The sequence below is a fragment of the Dioscorea cayenensis genome, chromosome 19, assembly GCF_009730915.1.
Source record: "Dioscorea cayenensis subsp. rotundata cultivar TDr96_F1 chromosome 19, TDr96_F1_v2_PseudoChromosome.rev07_lg8_w22 25.fasta, whole genome shotgun sequence".
Taxonomy (NCBI): Eukaryota; Viridiplantae; Streptophyta; class Magnoliopsida; order Dioscoreales; family Dioscoreaceae; genus Dioscorea; species Dioscorea cayenensis.
This window is the reverse complement of record NC_052489.1, coordinates 7,653,854-7,676,409: the sequence shown is the minus strand read 5'-3', so window position 1 is coordinate 7,676,409 and position 22,556 is coordinate 7,653,854. Positions and strand designations below refer to the sequence as shown.

At 41.2% G+C, this 22,556-nt stretch overlaps 1 non-coding gene across 1 annotated transcript; it reads left to right on the top strand.

Moving 5' to 3' along the window:
- Positions 1-15,372: 15,372 nt before the first annotated feature.
- Positions 15,373-15,479, top strand: LOC120250882. Its single transcript, XR_005533214.1, has one exon. It is a non-coding gene; the product is annotated as a small nucleolar RNA R71 (small nucleolar RNA).
- The last annotated feature ends 7,077 nt before the right edge of the window (positions 15,480-22,556 follow it).

Genomic DNA, 22,556 nt, shown 5'->3' with positions numbered 1-22,556 from the left:
AAAACTTGAGTCAAAACCCTCTGCAACGACGGTAAGAAGTCAGGAAAGTGTGAGAGGATGTTCTCCGAGTGTTTGGTAGTGTGAGTGAGAAATGCTCAATAAGTTTATAAAGAAAGTCGTGGCCTTATGATTTCTGCACATCCAAATGAGCGTGTGGTAATTACTCACGCCCATGTGACTCCACAGGAGAGCTTCATAGGGGCAGATGCATGCCTTGTGATTTCTCGGGATGACACTCCTTGCCTCTGAATGTAACCACACGGGCGTGTGCAAATTTCCCACGCCCGTGTGCTCGACCCAAAGGGGCATCCACACACCCATGCGGCTCCTCTGTCCATCCAAGAAATTTCTCTAAGTGTTCCACAAGCACATGTGGAAATTCAACACGGGCATAGATCTTTAAAGGGGTTCTCACTGGGGCATCCACACACCCCTGTGTCTTCTCGGGATGGCGAGGTTTTCTCTGTAGGAAATCACATGTGCGTATGGAAATTACCCACGCCCGTGTGTAGTGCACAGGATCAGACACAGGGGCAGACACACGCCGCTGTGTCTTCTTGCGATTGAGCTCTAAACATTTGCAAAGAAACACACACCCATGTGGAAATTCCATACTGGCGTGTGACTGCCACAAGGTTGTTCACAGGGGCAGACACACGCCCTTGTGTCCTATCGGGATGAGCTCTAAATGGAAACACACGCCCGTGTGGAATTTCCACACGGCCATTTGCCTTCTCTGGCTAACTTAGAAAAATCTACAAAAAATTTCTGAACATGTATACATACTCAGAGCCTACCTCTACAATGCAAAATTAACTAGAGAATCATGAAAAACAAAAAAGCATGCTCAAACGACCAATAAACTTCACCACATGCAATAAGGAACAGGATAATATCATTGATTCACATGGTAAACACAACAATTTGCATGTAAAAAATCAAGGCGCCAACACTCAAAGCTTTATTCATGCAAGTTCTAACTAAAACTTAGAAAAATAGTAAAGACTTAGGTTGCCTCCCAAGAAGCACTTGTTTAATGACACTTAGCCTGATGTACCTTGCCTTACCTCACGGGGACTCTCAGAGAAAGAATACTTCCTTCTCATCTTTACATAACTCCCCACCAAAATAAGGTTTTAGCCGATGACCGTTCACCTTGAATGTACCTTTCTTCGGATGATAAATTTTAATAGCGCCATGGGGTGACACCTCAGTTACAGTATATGGCCCAAACAATTTGGACTTAAGCTTCCCCGGATATAGCCTCAGGTGAGAGTTTAGCAATAAAACTTGATCGCCGACCTTGAACTCTCTCGGGTTTTATATATGCTTATCATGCCACTTCTGAATTCTCTCCTTGTAAATCCTTGCATTCACATATGCCTTCATTCTCCATTCATCCAACTCATTGAGATGAAGCATTCTTTGTTCCCCCACCTTGTTCATGTCAAAATTCATGGCCTTGATGGCCCAATAGGCTTTATGCTCTAACTCTACAGGCAAGTGACAAGATTTACCATATACCAAGTTATAGGGAGTGGTCCCTATTGGATTTTTATATGCCGTTATGTAAGCCCAAAGTGTGTCATCCAAGCATTCTGACCAATCCCACTTTCCTTATTCTACGGATTTTGTCAAAATTATCTTAAGCTCTGTATGTATAACTTCCACCTGACCACTCGTTTATGTGTGGTAGGGGGTGGTAAGGCGATGATGTACTCCATAAAGCTTCAACACTTTCTCAAGATGAGTATCACAAAACTGAGTCCCTCGATCACTAATGATAATTTGGGGGTCCCAAATCAAGTGAACAACTTCTTCAGAAATTTGACCACGGTTCTAGCATCATTAGTAGGTAAAGCTTGAGCCTCCATCCATTTGGAGACGTAGTCAACCGTAACCATAATAGATTTGAATTGGATTCTGAGACATTTCATCCCGCCGCAATAGATTTCTGATAAGTGCTTGCGTGTTAAGAATGCAAAGTGTTTTTTCCTTACAAAGAGCATTACTTTTATCAGGTTTAAGCGCTAATATATGTGTATTTGTGTTTTTTTTTGCGCATGTAGGGTTGTGAAGTGACACGCCTCTATATGCTTGTAAACTGCAAGTGCAATGGTGTCGAAGTAATAATCCCAGATGAGTGGGTATCGTATCCACAGAGAGTAGGGAATAAAGACACTTAAGTTGTTCTTAACTAATGTGGAAGATGAATAGTGATAAGTGTGACAAAATATAAAATAATGAAAATAAAAACAACAAGATAGAGGGCACAAGTAAAGGAGAAGGTATGGCAATCGATAAAGATGGGGTACCCGGATATTGATCCACCTAGGACAATCATTTCAAGTACAATAACCCTCTATTATACTTCTTAATTGATATAACAACGAGTCTTAGAAATCCTTAATTACATGATCTCAAATCTAAGGTCAACCATGCCTAACTCTATACATGTCCCAGAGGAGAGATTGAATAACCTCTCAACCTCGCACTCGCATAGAATTTCAATGAGCTTTAGGGATTCCAAGTGATAAACCCTATTCCTATGTATAGACCTAACCCTTTGGTCTAGGTGGAAGATCCTTAGCCACAATTAAGCCCTAGGTGCTAAAATCAATTCAGCGCTTCACTCTGTTGCACTCACAACTAAGCCCCAGCGGAAGGTCATCCCTTAGCCCATTTACTCTACTATGGCGGCAAAGAACTCTTGGAATGTGGAGGTAGGATAGATCGCACTAAAGGGGAAAAGGGGACGCTCCTCTACCTCTCGACTCACCCTCTCAATCCTCTCCAATCTAGCTTTTTCTAACTCTCATGGTGTGTCACTCACTCACAAGAGTTACCAAGAAGAACTCTCAACTCTAGTGTCACTCTAGTGGAGTATTCATATAATCAAGTCTCCAAGATTGGAACTCATAATAAACATCAATTAATTGAAAGCATAATAAAGAGGTTCAATGAAACGAATACATACTAGGGTTCACAAATACCCAAGTACCCACTAGGGGTTTAGCTCTCCATGGAGCTAGGTACAATCAATGAAATCGAATGTAAAAACAAAGCATCCATAGAAAACCCCCTCGTTAGTCGTGGCGATTGACACGCCCGAATATGCGTGTAAACCGCAAGTGCACGGGTGTTGAAGTAATAATTACCCCGGAGAGTGGGTAGTCAAATCCACAGGGAACGGAAGTATTAGTATTAACCAATTCTTAGTTATCTAGTCAAAATCAATGGATGTGATGAAATGGACTAATTGCAAGAGAATTAATAAGGAAGCAAACAGGCAAGAAAAACAAGTAAAGGAGAACTCAATCAATAAAGATGAGGTACCCGGACAATGCTCCCCCTAGGATCTAACCTGAAGCTCAAGATTCACTAAATGCTTCTAAACCGAGTCTAATGAGTTGAGGTAATCCAAGAACAACCGGCCCTTGCCTCCAAGCCACCTGTACTAGTCCCCTAAAAGGTCCCAGTGGAGAAATCACTCAATCTCAACACCTCACACCTCATATGACTACAATACGTTCTAGGGACACCTAAGGCTGAAACCGATTCCTAAAGATAGATCCAACCCTAATTCTCAGCGAAGGATCCCTAACCCCCTACAAGGTCCCGACGGAGAAATCTCTCAATCTCACGCCTCACACCAAATATGGTTGCATAGAGTTTAGGGAATACGGAGATAGGAAACACTCAATCGGAAGGGAAAGGGGACACTCCACTATCTCATGACTCACCCTCTCAATCCTCGTTAGTCTTGAAGTTCTAACTCTAATGGAGGCCTCTCTCTCATCAAAGTAACAAATCATGCAAATCCAATCAACCACAAGGATTAATTAAACAAGCAAGCAATGGGAATACAAGATTAAAACTCAAATCAACTCGTATTTAATAGAAACATAAAGCAAATCATTACAAAAACATAGATCCTAGGGTTCACATGCCCAAATACCTACTAGGGTTTAACCCTCCATGGAGCAAGTTACAAAACAATGATGAATACAATGAAAAGCAATGAAAACCATGAAGTAAAACCCCCTTAAATTCGTGATGATGGCCTTGATGGGTCGCCCAACGTCTTGAAAAATCCTTCTACGAAGCTAGGTCGCCGAAAGCTCCCTCTATGCTATGATGGAGAGAAGATCGATCAAAGTTGGTGATGGATGCCCCCAATATCGCCAAAGATCTCCTCCAAAATCCTAGCCTCCTTGCCTTCAAATTGCTACAGTGTTTTGCTACAGTACTTTTTCACAAAAAACGGTCCAAATACTCTTCTCTTGAGGCCACATGTCCGGGCACACGTCCATGTGGTAGGCTATAAAACTTCTCTTCATCGACGTATCTTTGAGAGGTCTTGCAATCTTCATAAAGAAAAGGAACATGAAGATGTAGCTGCCTTTGTGCCCTTCCAACTAGTGAATTGACTTGAATCTTCTTGGAAGTTGGCACACATCTCCACGTTTATGAACTCCTCTCGTGTCTTGGTCCTTGAATTGAACAAGAACTCCCAATATTGTGTCTTTATAGCATATCTTTACTTCCTTTTTACTCTTCAAGGCATTCACAACCTATATGCATAAAAGAACACCAAATACACAATATGAGATATAAACCATGGCAAAAAATTAATGCTCAATGCATGTAAAACATTTATAAAAATATGTCTACTCAAGCACTTATCAGCGATGGTCTTGTGGAGAGTCCTCTACTCATCGCAAGGGTCCCTTTGTTCGGCCTAGGATACATCTCGCCGGATTGGTGCCAACGAAACCTTTCCCACTAACTTTCTTCCAAACGGCGCGTGATGTCAGAGCCCTAGAACCTCTCCAAAGTCCTAGCCAATACCTTTCAAAACCCTAGCCGCCGGCCTCTGTCAGGTTGGAGGCAAGATGTAGAAAAGAATATGGGAAAAGATGGAGAAAAAAATAGGGAAAAGATGGAGAAATCAGGCTGAACCGCGGCTTTTAAAGGGCTGGAATCGGGCATCCACATGGGCGTGTGGAATTTCCACATGGGCATGTGGAATTTCCACACGCCCATGTGGATTCTCTGAATTTTTTATTTTCTGGGGGCTGTGAACAGAAATTGCTTAATGAGGATCTTGCTAATAATACATAAGTCGAGATATGCAAATGTGACTGCCCTTGTACCCCTCCAAATCATTGTAATTACTTGAAAACATGGAGGTTGGCACACATTCACGTATCTTTGAGCCCAACTTGTGTCTTCACGTTTGTTCCTTTCAAGATTTCATCAAATAGTGCATTCACGATCTACTTTTTGCTTCTTTTCTTAAAATATATCTTTACAACCCTACCTGCACAAAATAACACAAATAACCTGATAAAAGTAATGCTCATTATAAGGAAAGAACACTTTGCATTCTTAACACACAAGCACTTATCATGAAACTAAGTATTAAAAAAAGAAGCCAAAAGTAGATCGTGAATGCACTATTCGGTAGAATCTTGGAAGGAACAAACACGAAGACACAAGTGGGGCTCAAAGATACATGAATGTGTGCCAACATCCATGTATTCAAGAATGAGATGGAGGGGCATGAAGCTAGTTACATTTGCATATCCTGACTTGTGCATTGGTAGCAAGATCTTCACTAATGAGGCCTTTGATTGAAGAAGAGTTGCGATCTACGGCACAAATGTGTGCCCGTTTATGTTGCCTCGATGAAAGTGTTGAATTGGGAGTATTTTGACGGAGTACTACAACGGACACTTTAGCGAATACACTGTAACAATCACTGTTCACAGCTGCCCGAACATCAGGTTTCCAGAGAATCCACAAGGGCGTGTGGAAATTCCATAGGCCCGTGTGGAGAATCCACAGAGGCATGTGGATGCCTGATCCTTGCCCTATTTAAGCCGCGATTCAGCGTGATTTTTGAGGAATTTTTCACCATTCTCTCCAACTTTTCTCCATCTTTTGGGAGGTCATCGGCTAGGGTTTAGAGAGGCTTTTGGCAAGTCTTTGGAGTAGTTCTACGGATTCAACACCGTGCTTCACTTGGAGGAAGGTTATTGGGGGAGCTTTCGTCGGCATCGATCCGGCGAAGTGTGCCTTAGGCCGGACAAGGGGACCTTTGGAGAAGATGAGGCTACTCTACAAGACGATCAACATGACTACCAAATGGGTTTTCCTATGGATTACTTGTTTTTACTTTCGATTTCATTATTGATTGTATCTTGCTCCATGGAGAGCTAAACCCCCTAGTGGGTACTTGGATTTTGTAAACCCTGGGATGTTTTTGTTTCATTGACCTTTTTTTATGCTTTCCTTAATTGATGTCTCTAATTGAGTTCTAATCCTCAATGTTTATTGAATGATTTCTCCCTTGGAGTGACACTAGAGTTGAGAGACCATCTTGGTACCCTTTGTGGATGAGTGATACAGCATGAGGATTAGACAAAGCAAGGTTGGAGAAGGTCGAGAGGGTGAGTCGAGAGGTAGCGGAGCGTCCCCTTTCCTTTCTGATGTGATTTATCCTACCTCCACATTCCAAGAGTTCTTTACGGTTATAGTAGAGTGAAGAGCTAAGGGATAAACTCCGCTAGGGCTTACTTGCGTGAGCACCAGAGTAAAGCGTTGAACTGACTTAAGCACCTGGGATTAATTGTGACTAGGGATCTTTTGCTTGGACCAAAGGGTTAGATCTACACATTGGAATAGGGTTTATCACCTGGAATACCTAGAGCATCTTGTAACTTTACATAGTGTGAGATGTTAAGACCGTTTGATTTCTCCACAGGGGCATAGTGTAGAGTTAGTCAAGGTTGACCTTAGGTTTATGACTGTGTATTCAAGAATGTCAATGACTCATTAAGCATCAATTAGGAGACATAATAGTTGGTCTTACACTTGAAACATTAGTCCTAAGGGGGAGCATTGTCCAAGTGGCCCACTTCTATCGATTTTCTTTCCTCTCACTCATTTGTGCCTCTCGTTCGTGTTTCTTTCATTTATGTTTATATTACATTGCATCAACATAATCATTGTTCATCTTCATTTGGTTAAGTAGCAATCTTAGTATTTTTATTCCCTACTCCCTATGGATACAATACCCTACACCCTGGGATTTATTACTTCGACAAACCCGTACATTTACGGGCAATACGCAAAGGGCGTTATCAATTTCTAGCCCTTTGACAACTGTCGCATCAAAGAACAAACTGATGTGCATCCTGGAATAAAGTTGGGCAATAAAATCTGGCAGCCAAAGCCTTTTCAGCAATTCTACTTGAAGCATAATGCCCCTAACTGTCAAGGAGTGGAAATGTGAAAGGATATTCCACACTTCTTCCCTTGATACACATCTTCAAACTACCTGATAAGCACAAATACGGAACAAGTACGGATCATCCCAAAAGTAATTCCTCAAATTACCAAAGAACTTCTTCTTTTGTTGGAATGCGAGGCCCTGCTTAAGCACTCTCCGACAAGTAGTTTGCAAAATCTGCAAACCATGGAGTGCCCTCTGATTCTGAACTTTGAACTGCATATAAGTGTTTCTCTGGAAAGTAATCGTTAATCTCTTTGCTAGCTGGCTCTTGACTTTCACACCTCTCTAATCAAGACAAATGGTCTGCAACCACATTTTTAGTTCTTCCCTTGTCTTTTATCTCCATATCAAACTCTTGCAATAATAGGATCCAACGAATCAACCTCTGTTTCGTACCAGCCTTGTTCATAAGATAGCAGAGTGCCGAGTGATTAGTAAATATAGTGACCCTAGACAAGATGAGTGATAATTTCCTGTGTGTTAAGAATATGAATTATTCTTTCCTTATAATAAGCATTACATTTATCAGGTTTAAGTGCTAATACATGTGTATTTGTGTTCTTTTGTGCATGTAGGGTTGTGAAGCTAAGTATTAAAAAAAAGAAGCCAAAAGTAGATCGTGAACATACTATTTGGTGGAATCTTAGAAGGAACAAATGCGACGACACAAGTGGGGCTCTGACAAGGTACCCTTGCATATATCACGCAAGTGCACGGGTTTGTCGAAGTAATAATCCCGGATGAGCGGGTATCGAATCCACAGGGAGTAGGGAATAAAAACACTTAATCCACTTCTTAGCTATTTGAAAGATCAATAGTGATAAGTGTGACAATGATTCAGTTCTCAAAAGTAAAAACAATGAGTAAGAAAGCACGAGTAAAGGAGGAAGTAAGGCAATCGATAAAAATGGGGTACTCGGATAATGCTCCGCCTAGGATAATTGTTTCAAGTGCAAGAACCCTCTATTATGCTTCCTAATCGACGCAATGGTGAGTCGTGCAAATCCTTAATTACATAGTCCCAAATCTAAAGTCAACTATGCCTAACTCTATACATGTCCCGGAGGAGAGATTAGATAACCTCTCAACCTCGCACTCGAATAGAGTTGCAAAGAGCTCTAGGGATTCCAAGTGATAAATCTCTTCCTAATTATAGACCTAACCCTTTGGTCCAGGTGGAAGGTCCCTAACCACAATTAAGCCCTAGATACTAAGATCACCTTAATGCTTCACTCTGTTACACGCGTAACTAAGCCCCAGCGGAGGGTCATCCCTTAGAACATTCACTCTATTATGGCCTCAAAGAACTCGAGGAACGGAGGTAGAATCTATCACGTCGGAAGGGAAAGGGGACGCTCCTGTACCTCTCGACTCACCCTCTTAACCCTCTCCAACCAAGCTTTGTCTAACGCTCGTGGTGTGTCACTCACTCACAAGGTTACCAACAAAAACTCTCAACCCTAGTGTTACTCTAGGGGAAATGTTCATACAATCAAGCATTCAAGGTTGGAACTCGCAACAAACATCAATTAATTGAAAGATTAATAAAGAGATTCAATGAAATAAACACATCCTAAGGTTTACAAATACCCAAATACCCAAGTACCCACTAGGGTTTTAACTCTCCATGGAGCTAAGTACAATCAAAGAAATAGAATGTAAAAGCAATGAATCAATAGAGAAACCCCGTAGATAGTTATGTCGATGGTCTTGTGGAAAGTCCTCTACTCGTCGTTCAAGGATTCCCTTGTCCGGTATAGGATACGCCTCGATGGAAGCTCCCCTACCAACCTTCTTCCTCTGGAATGATGATGTCGGAGCCATAGAACCTCTCCAAAACCCTAGGCAATACCCATCAAAACCCTAACCGAAGCCCTGTCTCAAGTTGGGGAAAAAATGGAGAAAAGAATGCTGAAATTGGGGCTGAATCGGCTTTAAATAGGGCTGGAATCGGGCGAACACACGGGCCTGTGGAACTTTCACACGCCCATGTGTAATTTCCACACGGGCGTGGATAATTTCCACACGCCCGTGTGGGTTCTCTGAATTCCTGTTTTCTCAGCCGGCTGTGAACAGTGCTGCTACAGTACTTTGCTACGTTTCTCTACTACAGTATCCGGCCTGAATAGCTTCCCGAATCCATGCTTTCATCGGGGTAACGCAAACATGCCCATGTTCACATCGTGGACCACTTGCTTCTTCAATGATAGACAAGTTGGTGGAGCTCTTGTTCTATGTGCATAAGTCGAAATGCTTGAGTGTGACTGTCCTTGTGCCCCTCTAAATGGATGTGCCAACTCGAATACGAGGAGGTTGGCACACACTCTAGCATCTCACACCCGACCTATGTCTTCTCGTTTGAACTTTAGCAAGATTTCCCCCAAAATCGGTGCATTATGATCCACATTGGCTTTTTTCCTTCATAATCGGCCTCGCAACCCTACCTGCACGAAAGTAACATAAAAACACACATATTATTGTAAAAACCTGAGAAGAGTAATGCTGAACATAAGGAAAGAATGCTTCGCATTAATATCACACAAGCACTTATCAAACTCCCCCACACTTACTCTTTTGCTTGTCCTCAAGAAAAAATTAAACATTCGGTGCATAGATGAAGGATATTTTGGAAGTGCTTGGCCTTAGGTTCACCAAAGAGGGAGTAGTGCACTCACCCTATGAGATAGCTCTTTCTCTTATTAGAGCATAACTAGTATCCGACTTATGAGAGTAGCTTCATACTTCATAGGTGGTAGCTCTTTCCACCCAACAAGCACAAATAAACAATAAAACTATTTTGGTCCTTCTTTTCATTTTCCATTTTTTTTTCAGAATTTAACACAAGAAACAACTATAACTAGTCCCTTTTACATCGAACATGAGTTTCCAATAGAGTTTAAAGAGGGAGTAGTGCACTGAGTGTAATTCGGGCAAAAATTCCTAAAAATTCAAATAAAACTAGAGCATGAAGATATTCAATGTTAAAAATTCTCCTAAACTCAAGAATACAATCATTACAACTAAGGTGAACCGCCATTGGCTATGTGAGCATGGATATCAATCAAGAACAATAAAAAGGATGTGTGCACTATGAAACTCCCCCAACACTTAAGTTGTCCATTATCCCCGATGTACACATGCAAGCTCACTCATAATGGATATCAATCAAGAATATATATGGGAGAAGCAATCAAAACAATACTCCCCTGACTCCTAGTGTCGCGTTTGATGGAGCTAAGTCCTTCGGAGTAATGTTCCGACGGGTTGTGAAGCTCACACTGGCAAATGCCGAAGCATCTTGGCCGTGCCCATGACAAATTCTCAATTCCCAAGATGACAAGACCATCTACACGCATACACGAGGGGATTCAGTAAAGCTCAATAAAAACAAAATCAACCCGAGTATATAAAAGATAAAGCAATGAATACAACTCGAACTGCAAAATGAAAATAAATTGAGAAGGAGAATCCTTTCTGAGAGAACAAGACTAAAATAAAAGTGCATAAAGGTAGAATAAAGTAAAGTTAAGTGTCGGTGTCACCCTCGGGTTCCGGTGCTGCTGCTGGTGAAGATGCACACGGTGGGTCCACCGGTGCCGGGGTAGGGGATGGAGGTGCAGGAGATGCCGAGGGGGGCTGAGAAGTCCTCGGTCGCAAGACAAATAAGGAGGCGACGTCTCGCTCTAAGATCTACTGTAATACATCAAAACGTGCCATGAACTCTGTGTACTGAACAACTGGATGGCTCGGAGCTCCGCTATCTCGGTCCCAATCTCACCCAAATCACTCTCAAGCCTCTCAATACGGTCATAAGCTCAAGGACCGTGTGCTGCGAGTGATCTGGTAATCTTTCGGGAACCCTCCGCAGTATCTCCTCCACTGCTGGCGGTCTCTGGGGTAGCTGTAGCAATAATATAGACCCCTGGCCCACATCTCCGTACCAACCCCATCATCCTGATCGTCTCAAACGCAAGAGGGGTAGGCACAACTGTCCTCTCAGCACCACGTAAAGCATCTCCCAAACCCATTCCCAAGATGAGCCTGGTGATGTAAGGGCCAGCAAATAATAAACCCACTCTCGCAAATTGACCCTGGTCCTCAGAATATCCGCTAATATGCACCCTAAGTGAATTGACACATTGCGGGTCATGGCGTATAAAAAGAACAAATCCTGCCTGGTCAGAGCAGCTGTGTTATCGGCTCGACCTGACAAAGACCTGCTGATAACGGCATGCCAATACCTATAGCTCAACCGGGATAGCCTAGTGGCCTTCGACATCCCCGGTTCATACTCCCCATGTCCACACAGAATCCTATACACATGATGTGGAGTCACTGATACTGGAAAATCCGCAGGTAAACGTCCATACTCCACTGTACCTATATATGCAACATCGTACAGGCCCATCCGAATTGAAAACTCAGTAACACTCATGGAAAATGGATGTCCGAATGCCCAAAACTGTATAGCCTCCATAGTGTCAAATCTCCCATGTATCAGATGAAACTCAAAAGACGCTAACACCTCAAGCGTCAATGCGCGGTAAGCTGGCTCACTGATCGTCAGTAGCCTCCTCCAGCTTCCTACTGCCGGCATCTCATCAATCTCATCAGCTAGCTCATCACCCCGCTGAATATCTCTTAGCACTTTTAAATCCACAAAATGAGTCTGACCAAAACCAAGTGCTGAAAGTTTCTCAAATCGAGTCTGATTCTCGGGATTTGATAAATCCATGTGTATTGGCTCGGGTGGGGTGACTCTTAGATGCTTAACTTCATTCTTCCTCACTCACGGTACCATACCTATAATACAAAAAGAGGAGAATGATCAAAGAAGCTCAAAAGCGGTGTACTGCAGAATTCCACACGGGCCTGTGGAAATTAGCCACGCCCGTGTGGATCTCCAGGGCGTGAAAAAAACCGCATGGGTGCACAATAATGCTCAAAAATTTAACTTTAGACACTTTCTAAACATGCACCATGAATTGTTAAAAGAAAATTCGTGCTCATGAAGACATTTAATCCACGAAAAACAAGAGTTGGCGAAGAAAAAAGGTTACGGATGAAATAAATGCGAAAACTCTGAAAATCGGCACGATATGCAGAAAAATCCTCCAAAATAACTGTGATCGGTCGAGAAGATGATCAGAAGTAGTTTACAGGCGACTAGAGATGAGGAATGAGACAGTTCACAATGTTTTTAAGGAAAAAATCACGTCTCTTGGAATTCTGTGCATCTCCACGGCCGTGTGGAAATTACCCACGCCCGTGTACCTCATCAAGAGAACTCCACAGGGGCCGATGCACGCCCCTGCGCGCTCTCGAAAAAACACTCCTTCGACACTAACTGCTCTCGCACGGGCGTGCAGAAAATACCCACGCCCGTGCGCCAGACCCACAGGGGCAGCCGTAACCCCCTGTGGCTTCCCTGGACATCCAAGAAAATTGCCAAGTGTTCTACACGCCCGTGAGAAAATTCCCCACGGGCGTGGTCATTAACATGCGCAACTCACAGGGGCAGCCACACGCCCCTGTGTCTTCTCAGAATGAAGTGAACTCCTCTGCAGAATTTCACACGGGCATGTGGAAATTACCCACGCCCGTGTGTGTTTCACAAGGTCACCCACCGGGGCGAATCCACGCCCCTGTGTTCTCGGGACAATCCGCCCAACTCTGTAGGAATTCACACGCCCGTGCAGAAATTACCCACGGGAGTGTGACAGTCGCATGGTCGTTCACAGGGACAGCCGCACGCCCTTGTGCCTTCTATGGATGAGCTCGCAATACATATAAACGGGCGTGTGGAAATTCCACACCCCCATGCGTTTTCACTGGATGCCTTAGAAAAACCTGCAGGCTCTGCAGAAAATCTCTTAACATGTTTACACACTCAGAGCCTTCCCTATTATGCAAATTTTACTAATGAAAAACATGAAATAGAGCTCAAACGACCAAACTTCGCCGATTCCACATGAAAACACACGATGACTTTAAAAACCCACAGTAAAATCGCAGCACAAGCATCTAAAAATCAAGACACCAACACTCCACAATTTATTCATGCAAAACACTACATTATTCAACTAAGAAAAATAGTAAACACTTGGGTTGCCTCCCAAGAAGCGCTTGTTTAACGTCACTAAGCTTGACGTACCTTGTCTAACTCACGAGGGTTCATAGATGAAGGTTGCCCTCTTACCCATGACTAGAAAGCATGATGAGCACAATCTATTGAAAGTAGAGGGTGTATTATCGGGCTTGGGACCACCTAGCAATGATTCATCCAACTCCTTCCATTCACGGACATCTCCAACTTCCTTTGAGTGTTTCCGGTGGCGTCTCCTAGCCCTCTTCATTTTCCGGAGCACCTTCTTCAGGATCCCCAGGATAGATGGTACTTCTTCTGTTGAACCAAGGATCATTACTTCTTCATAATCCTCCTCTTGGTCGAACAAACCCTCGTATGGGTCCGGATTGAACATTTCCTGCATGTATTAATCAACAATATCATCAGTAGTGTCTAGAAAGTATAAAGTATCATCGAAATCAAGAGAATGCCGCATCGCTTCAGCAAGGCGGTATGTGAGCTTGTCATCTCCAACTCTCAATGTGAGCTCTCCGCCGTCTATATCAATCAACGGTCTCCCAAGCATCAAGGGTACATCCGAATCCTCATCGACATCTAGCACTACAAAGTCAACCGGAAAAATGTACTTGTCCACCTTGACAAGCATGTCTTCAATGATGCCTCTCATATGTCGCACTGTTCGGTCCGCTAGTTGCAAAGTCATCCGAGTTGGCCTAGGCTTGCCCAAGCATAGCTTTTGAAAGAAGGTGTATAGCATAATGTTGATACTATCCCCTGAGTCCGCCAATGCCATTTCCTCACCTAGATTGCCAATATTACACGGAATGATGAAGCTTCCCTGGTCTTTCTTCTTGTTTGGCATGTTCTTTTGCAATACCGCCGAGCATGAAGCATCTAAAATCACTGAAGAACTTTTCTCCAACTTCCTCTTGTTAGTCAGCAAGTCTTTCAAGAACTTCGCATACTTAGGCATTTGGGCCAATGCCTCAACAAAAGGAATATTGATATGGAGTTGCTTGAACAAACTCAGGAACTTCTTGTACTGTTCATCCCCTTGGTCACATTTCAATCTAGAGGGATACGGGATTCTTGACTTTAAAGGTGGGGGTGCCACCTCTTTCTCTTCGCTTGTGCCCTCTTCTACCTCTATAACCATGGGTGCGTGTTCTTTTGGTTTCTCACTCAGAAGCCTACCTTCAACCTCACGACCACTTCTTAAAGTGATCGCCTTCACATGCTCTCCTGGGTTGGTCTCTGTATTACTCAGCAAGCTTCCATGTGGTATTTCAGAAAGAGACTTCGCAATTTGCCCCACCTGATTTTCAAGGTTATGCAAAGAGGTGATGTGGTTGCGAAGTGTAGCCTCGACTGATTCAAACCTTGTATTTGCAGATTGCACAAATCTAGTCAAGTGCTTCTCTAAGTCATTCATTCAGGTTTCCAAACCTGAGACTCATGTTTTCCACCTAAGGTGCTTATTGTGTTGTTGAAAACCCTGTGGCCCCATGGCCTTTTGTTGACCCTGATTACTCCATGAGAAATTGGGATGATTCTTCCAACCAGAATTGTAGGTATTGCAATATGGGTTTCCTTGAGGTCTCATGCCATTACCTACAAAATCAAAGTTCTCCACAGAAGAAACATCACCGATAGAGATCGGGCAATCGGAGGGAGCATGTCCTCCAACACACCAGGTGAAATTAGTCACGGTCGCCACTCTATTTGAAGTTAGAAGATCTAACTTCTTACTCAAATTTTCCACTTGAGCCGCCAATGAAGTTACCGCATCTATTTCATGGAGATCGGCCACCTTTTTCTTCTCCCTAGCATTCCATTGGTAGCTGTCTAGCCCATTTCTTCAATTAACTGACGGGTCTCATCTGGGGTCTTGCTACCTAAGGTACCCCCGGCTGCCGCATCCAAGAGTTGCCTTGTACTCGTATTCAAACTGTTGTAAAAGGTCTGAACAATCATCCACTCCGGAAATCCATGTTGCGGGCACTTTCCCAGGAGTTCCTTGAACCTTTCCCATATCTCAAATGGAGACTCCAAATCCAACTGAACAAAGGACGAGATCTCATTCTTCAACCTTGCAGATTTTCCAGGAGGGAAATAAACAGCAAGAAAAGCTTCTACCATCTCCTCCCATGTGGTAATCGATGCTCTAGGTAATGAGTGTAGCCACTGCTTCGCTCTCCCCTTTAGAGAAAATGGGAAGGCTCTCAACTTGATGGCATCATCCGTCTTTCCATTTATCTTCAGCATATCACACACCTCGAGAAAACTCTCTATATGGCTGTTCGGATCCTCATCGGCCAAACCGTTGAACTGTATGGATTGCTGCAACATGTGGATGAATGTCGGCTTCAACTCAAAGTTCTGAGCTGTAATCGGGGGACACACAATACTCGATTGTGTCCCCAAAACTGAAGGTCTGGCATAATCAGATAATGTCCGCTATTGCTCGTTCTGTTCTGCCATGTTTTTAGATCCTTCCACTTCCAAATCTACTAAATTAGACTATTCTTGCACAGGCTCTTTCCCTTTTCTTCTAAGTGTACGTTCAAGCTCAGGATCTTCTTCAATCAATATTGAGGGATTCCCTCAGGTCATAACTTGGAGCTGCACCCAAAAAGAAAGAAAAAGAAATCATAACGATGATAGAATAAGAAGATATGAAATAGAATGTATGGTGAAATAGCTAAGAAAACAAAGTGCAAAGTATCTCTAACCGCCTACTCCCCGGTAACGGGGCTAAAAACTTGACAAGGTCCCCTTGCGTATATCCCGCAAGCGCACGGGTTTGTCGAAGTAATAATCCCGGATAAGCGGGTATCGAATCCACAGGGAGTAGGGAATAAAAACACTTAATCAGCTTCTTAGCTATGTGAAAGATCAATAGTGATAAGTGTTACAATGATTCAGTTCTCAAAAGTAAAAACAACGAGTAAGAAAGCACGAGTAAAGGAGGAGGTAAGACAATCGATAAAGATGGGATACTCGGATAATGCTCCGCCTAGGATAATTGTTTCAAGTGCAAGAACCCTCTATTATGCTTCCTAATCAATGCAATGGTGAGTCGTGAAAATCCTTAATTACATAGTCCCAAATCTAAGGTCAACTATGCCTATCTCTTTACATGTCCCGGAGGAGAGATTAGATAACCTCTCAACCTCCAACTCGAATAGAGTTGCAATGAGCTCTAGGAATTCCAAGTGATAAATCTCTTCCTAATTATAGACCTAACCCTTTGGTCCAGGTCGAAGGTCCCTAACCTCAATTAAGCTCTAGATACTAAGATCACCTCAATGCTTTACTCCATTACACGCGCAACTAAGCCCCAGTGTAGGGTCATCCCTTAGACCATTCACTCTATTATGGCCGCAAAGAACTCGAGGAACGGAGGTAGAATCTATCACGTCGGGGGGGAAAAGGGGACGCTCCTGTACCTCTCGACTCACCCTCTCAACCCTCTCCAACCTAGCTTTGTCTAACACTCGTGGTGTGTCACTCACTCACTCACAAGGTTATCAACAAGAACTCTCAACCCTAGTGTCATTCTAGGGGAAATGTTCATACAATCAAGAATTCAAGGTTGGAACACACAACAAACATCAATTAATTGAAAGCATAATAAAGAGATTCAATGAAACAAATACATCCTAGGGTTTACAAATACCCAAGTACCCACTAGGGGTTTATCTCTCCATGGAGCTAAGTACAATCAAAGAAATACAATGTAAAAGCAATGAATCTATAAAGAAATCCCCTAGATAGTCGTGCCGATGGTCTTGTGGAAAGTCCTCTACTCGTAGTCCAAGGATTCCCTTGTCCGGTATAGGATACGCCTCGACGGAAGCTCCGCTACCAGCCTTCTTCCTCAGGAATGATGATGTCGGAGCCGTAGAACCTCTCCAAAACCCTAGCCAATACCCCTCAAAACCCTAACCAAAGCCCTCTCTCAAGTTGGGGAAAGATGGAGAAAAGAATGCTAAAATCGGGGCTGAATCGGCTTTAAATAGGGCTGGAATCGGGCGACCACACGGGCATGTGGAACTTTCACACGCCCATGTGGAATTTCCACACGGGCATGGATAATTACCACACGCCCGTGTGGGTTCTATGAATTCCTGTTTTCTCGGCCGGCTGTAAACAGTGCTGCTACAGTACTTTGCTGCGTTTTTGTCACAATGCTCTGCTACAGTATCTGGCCTGAATAGCTTCCCGAATCCGTGCTTTCATCGGGGTAACGCAAACGGGCACACGTTCACGTCATGGATCACTTGCTTCTTCAATGATAGACATGTTGGTGGAGCTCTTGTTCTATGTGCATAAGTCGGAATGCTCGATTGTGACTGCCCTTGTGCCCCTCCAAATGGATGTGCCAACTCGAATACGAGGAGTTTGGCACACACTCTAGCATCTCACACCCGACCTATGTCTTCGCGTTTGAACTTTAGCAAGATTTCCCCCAAAATCGGTGCATTATGATCCACATTGGCTTCTTTCCTTCATAATCGGCCTCACAACCCTACCTGCACGAAAGTAACATAAAAACTCACATATTAGTGTAAAAACCTGAGAAGAGTAATGCTCAACATAAGGAAAGAATGCTTCGCATTAATATTAAACAAGCACTTATCACAAAGCAAAGACATTGCTCCTTTACTCGAATAGCAAAGTAACTTGGGGTTCGGGTTCATTATAAGAGTGTCACCTAAGCTAAAATCTATTAAAAGCATGAGCGCGTTTATGTGAACTTGTAATCTACCAAGTAAGTTTGGTTTTTTGGTGTCCAACCAACATATTTACCCTTCTAAAAGGACATATATAGTTCATGTAAGTAAAAAACACTATAGATCCCTTCGTATTGGTGTGAGAAGTTTTTAAAATGGGCCATGAACTCAAAATCAGTAGAAAGAGGTTCCTTGGGAGTTCACTAGGGAGCCTCCTACCATTTCAAGGTCGGATACCACTATAAGTGGTGTGAATTGCTTCAAAATGAGGTTCTCGGTGTGTTACCCAACTAACTTGGAATACAGATGTTTGAAGTAGAGGGGTTACACATACACATCACCACACAGTCAATGCATGTTTGAAAATATCTTTAGTGGTTGTTGCTTAGCATCTTGAGTTTTACATTTACTATCGCACACTAGTACCTAAGCTGGAGGTTGTTACTTAGCCACTTATCATTCCCTCTTGTTTTCCATGTTAGTTTGCTTGGGGACAAGTAAATTCTCAAGTGGTTGTATATTTGATATGTGTCCAGATGCGCTATATTTCATTGATATATTTTACTTATTTTTATGTCAATTTCATGACTCTGATACCCTTTTATGTCATTTTTGTGTTTTATTTGTTTTTGAACATTAAAAAATTAATTATTGCCCAGAGAAGCATTTTTGGCATGTTTTGGAGGACAAATCAACCTGCATTTGTTGCAGTGAATAGGTGAAGAGGTCAGGTCGTTTAAATTGAAAGAAAAGAGTTGAATTTCTATGATTATTGTTAACTCTTTCTATATATATGTACCACAAGAGAATTGCACATATTGCTATATATGTGCAAGAACTAAAAATTACATAAACTTTTAAATATGCACTTTTAAGTCCAATTCTTATATTTTTAATGACAGGTAAAAAGATGAAAGGTTATTTGTGCCATTTAAACATGCATATATAAATATTTTTTTTAAAAAAAATTACTAATAGGTAAAATGGACCTATTTAGCAGGATTTATCACCTTTTGGTTTCACATTTCACATAGCATCCTGAAGATGCAAGGTGTTTTCACTAATGTTGTTTCTTCAAGGTGCCAAGTTTGCTATTCATTTAAATGAGCTATATGCCTTGTCTCATAGAAGAAACTTCAACTTCCAAATCTACAGCCTTTTTCTATGATCATCATATATTTCTTCATAGTGTTTTCTGTCATGTCCCGAACCCAGCTCACCAGACCCGGTGCGCAGACAAACGGCCGTACACCTACAAGGCTGAGACCCAGTAGGCTTGCAAGGCCTCAAAAACCAATTCTCAAAGCGGTGAGCTATTAAACTCCTGATCTGAAAAAAAATTAAACAACAAATATAAGCTTGACAACCCAGTAAGCACCCACTAAAAATATCGGGATCATAAAAGTTTCAAATTTCAAAAGTCAAACAAAATATTATAAAATACAAGTTTATCATAATCAAATTCAGAAGTCAAGTTTTTTCCTATCAATATAACATAACTGATCAAAAAATCAAGTATATATGTCACACAAATAACTATTGCCAAAACAAAATGTCAGAGGTCATATGTTTACCCTCGGTGACCCGAGCCAGAACATCAGAGGTCATATGTTTACATTTGGTGACCCGAGCCAAAATATCAAAGGTCATATGTTTACCCTCGGTGACCCGAGCCAGAATTATCATAAGCCGTTATTCTTCACCGACGGAACTGTAGGAAACTATAGTTTCTATTTCACAAATACATGTCGACATGGTCAATGTTTTAACAGGGATATTGCAAAGTTAGTTGGGGACTACAAGTTGCTATGTCAAAATATGTAATGTCCAAAAATTTATCAGAGCAGAATACAGAAATTTGATGATTCTGTTTTCAAATAAAAATAATTCCAATTCATTTCCAAAACTAAATACTTGAATATAAATTGCAAATAATAAATTAAAGTCAAAATATAAATCAAAATAATAAGTATTTTTCTCAAAAATTTCAGAAATTCAGAAAATTAGAATTATCAAGTATATACATATAATAGGATCTATATGTGAGATACTTACCTGTCTAACGATCAGATTTTGAATTCACATCAATCGAGTTTTCTCAGAAAGTTCTATATTTAGGAATAAACAATCAAAATTATAGACAAAACAAATTCTAAAATTCACATGAATGCAAAAACATTCAAAGCTACAAAAGTCGAGACTAATAACTAATTCCCCTTAAGATTGAAATCAGCATAGCTTTGCGAATTCTAACCCAAATCAAAAATATCAAACTTATGACATAACCAAATCTCACAAAGATTTGAGACCTGGACAATTTAAGCGATCACTTTTAAAAATCTTAATTATGCAAACCAACAATTTCAGACATGCCTTTTCCAATAAAAATATCTCACAACATATAAATTCAAATAAGATCAAAATTTAATATCATATAATTAACTCAAAACGGAACAACTTTCTTATTAAACTTGGGTTCTGATTCAACCTCTAAGATCATCAAATTCTCAAATCAATCTTCATGTTTTTTCCAGAAATGCCATTGAGCACACTTATAGAAATGTTATCATATCTCACAATTTACAAAGTTAAAAATTCTAACAATTGGTAGTGGCAAAGATAGCGTCTGATTCTACAACTTTATTATATAAGTCTAAATCTAAATCAGACTCTAGAATCATGAAATAAATTAAATATTTCTCAAGGGCTGCACAGAAAAGCTGTCCATGTCACCAAAGTTTAAAGCCTATAATCTACAGGGTACTACTCCAAAAATTCTGAAATTTGGAAGGTACTTAGCTAACGTCAAACTCTACAAGTTTTTTTATTTTACTCTCCTCCAAATTATGCCTTTAAGACCCCTAAAATCGAAGAGGAGTTTCTGCCATTATCAAAAACCAAATCTGAAACCTATCAAATTAATCTCAAACTCCTCAAACAAGAAGCTAACCTTACCCATCCATCACTAACATTGGTCATTAACAGATCAAGATCTTGAAAACAACAATAATAATTCTACATTTTGGTCAAAGATCCGAGGAAGAGGCTGCTTACCTCAACAATAATACTAAATCAACCATGGATGATGAGACCTTTCTCCCATCCTCGCCGCCGACACCACCCGCAAACAGGGAGAGAAAGATGAGACTAGGTCTTTCTCTTTTCCTAATGGCGATGTAAATCGGAAGGAGCCAAAGAGGTGTCTAGGGTTTTTAAATTGAAAACACAATAAAAGGCTAGGATTAAAAAAATAATATCATTGGCTAGGATTAAAAATTAAAAACAATGGCTAGGATTTAATTAAGTGGTGGGGCTCACATTTTCAATAAAAAAAGTCAAAATAAATAAATTCGGTTATTGAGAACATACAATTTGCTAGCATAATTTCTCACCACTCGAGTACTTGGTTTCATTGTGAATTCAAGTAATTGCACATTCAAACCTTTTGCACCAACTTTGTAACAACAGCAACAGACATTGATATATCTTCCTCTAAATAAAAATTACACCATGGGATTACATCAGTAGCCAATTGCTTGTGAATACCCCCCAGCAACTACTCACTCATCACAGAACATCTACATATCTTCATATGAAAAAATGTGTTATTAGAATCAAATAAAACCCTGGGACCTAATAAATTGGTGATATGTGTGAGAATTGTTCGAAATAGTTTTGGAGAGAGAGAGAAATAAAACTTTAGAGAAAAATAAAATAGTAATGAATTCAAATGACAAGAGGGCTAGAAAAAATACAATAGATTTTTGCCCCCACTTTCTTCACACACACTTGCTTAAACAACTATCACTTGCCCATATGTATAGGACTTTTAAAGACCTCTTATGTTCATATTAATTGCCCATACACTCCCCTAAGGACAATCTCATTGATCAAACAACTCTTAATTTACTTCATGAGCCTCTTTCTAAGAAAATATCAAATTTCACAACCCCTCAAGATTCATGAACCAAACTAAATATTTGCACATTATGCATGCATGAAAACTCCAACTTTTCATTCAATTAAGTTTACTATTTTAAACAAGAATCACATATATGGTCCAAACACAACTCATCATCCTCTTATTTTTACCTGGGAGGAATGTGTTTTTCTTTATACCTTCTAATCTTGGATAGTAATTCATCAAAAACATTTTTGTCAGGTTCACCATTAGCATGTCTCCTTCTTCCTATAAAACAACATATTAACACTACTAGGGTAGTGAACAATTATATGTGTTGAGTGAAGGACACAGCCTTAACTGGTGTACACAACGCTTTACTAACAATTACTATAAATTGCACAAACCATGGATGAAACCAAAGGACAATTAAAATGCAAAATAAGAAACAATTAAGATATAGAGTGCACCAAATTTAATGTATGCTCATAAATAGGCCAAGCTTTGATTGTATTTGTTGATATGCCAATA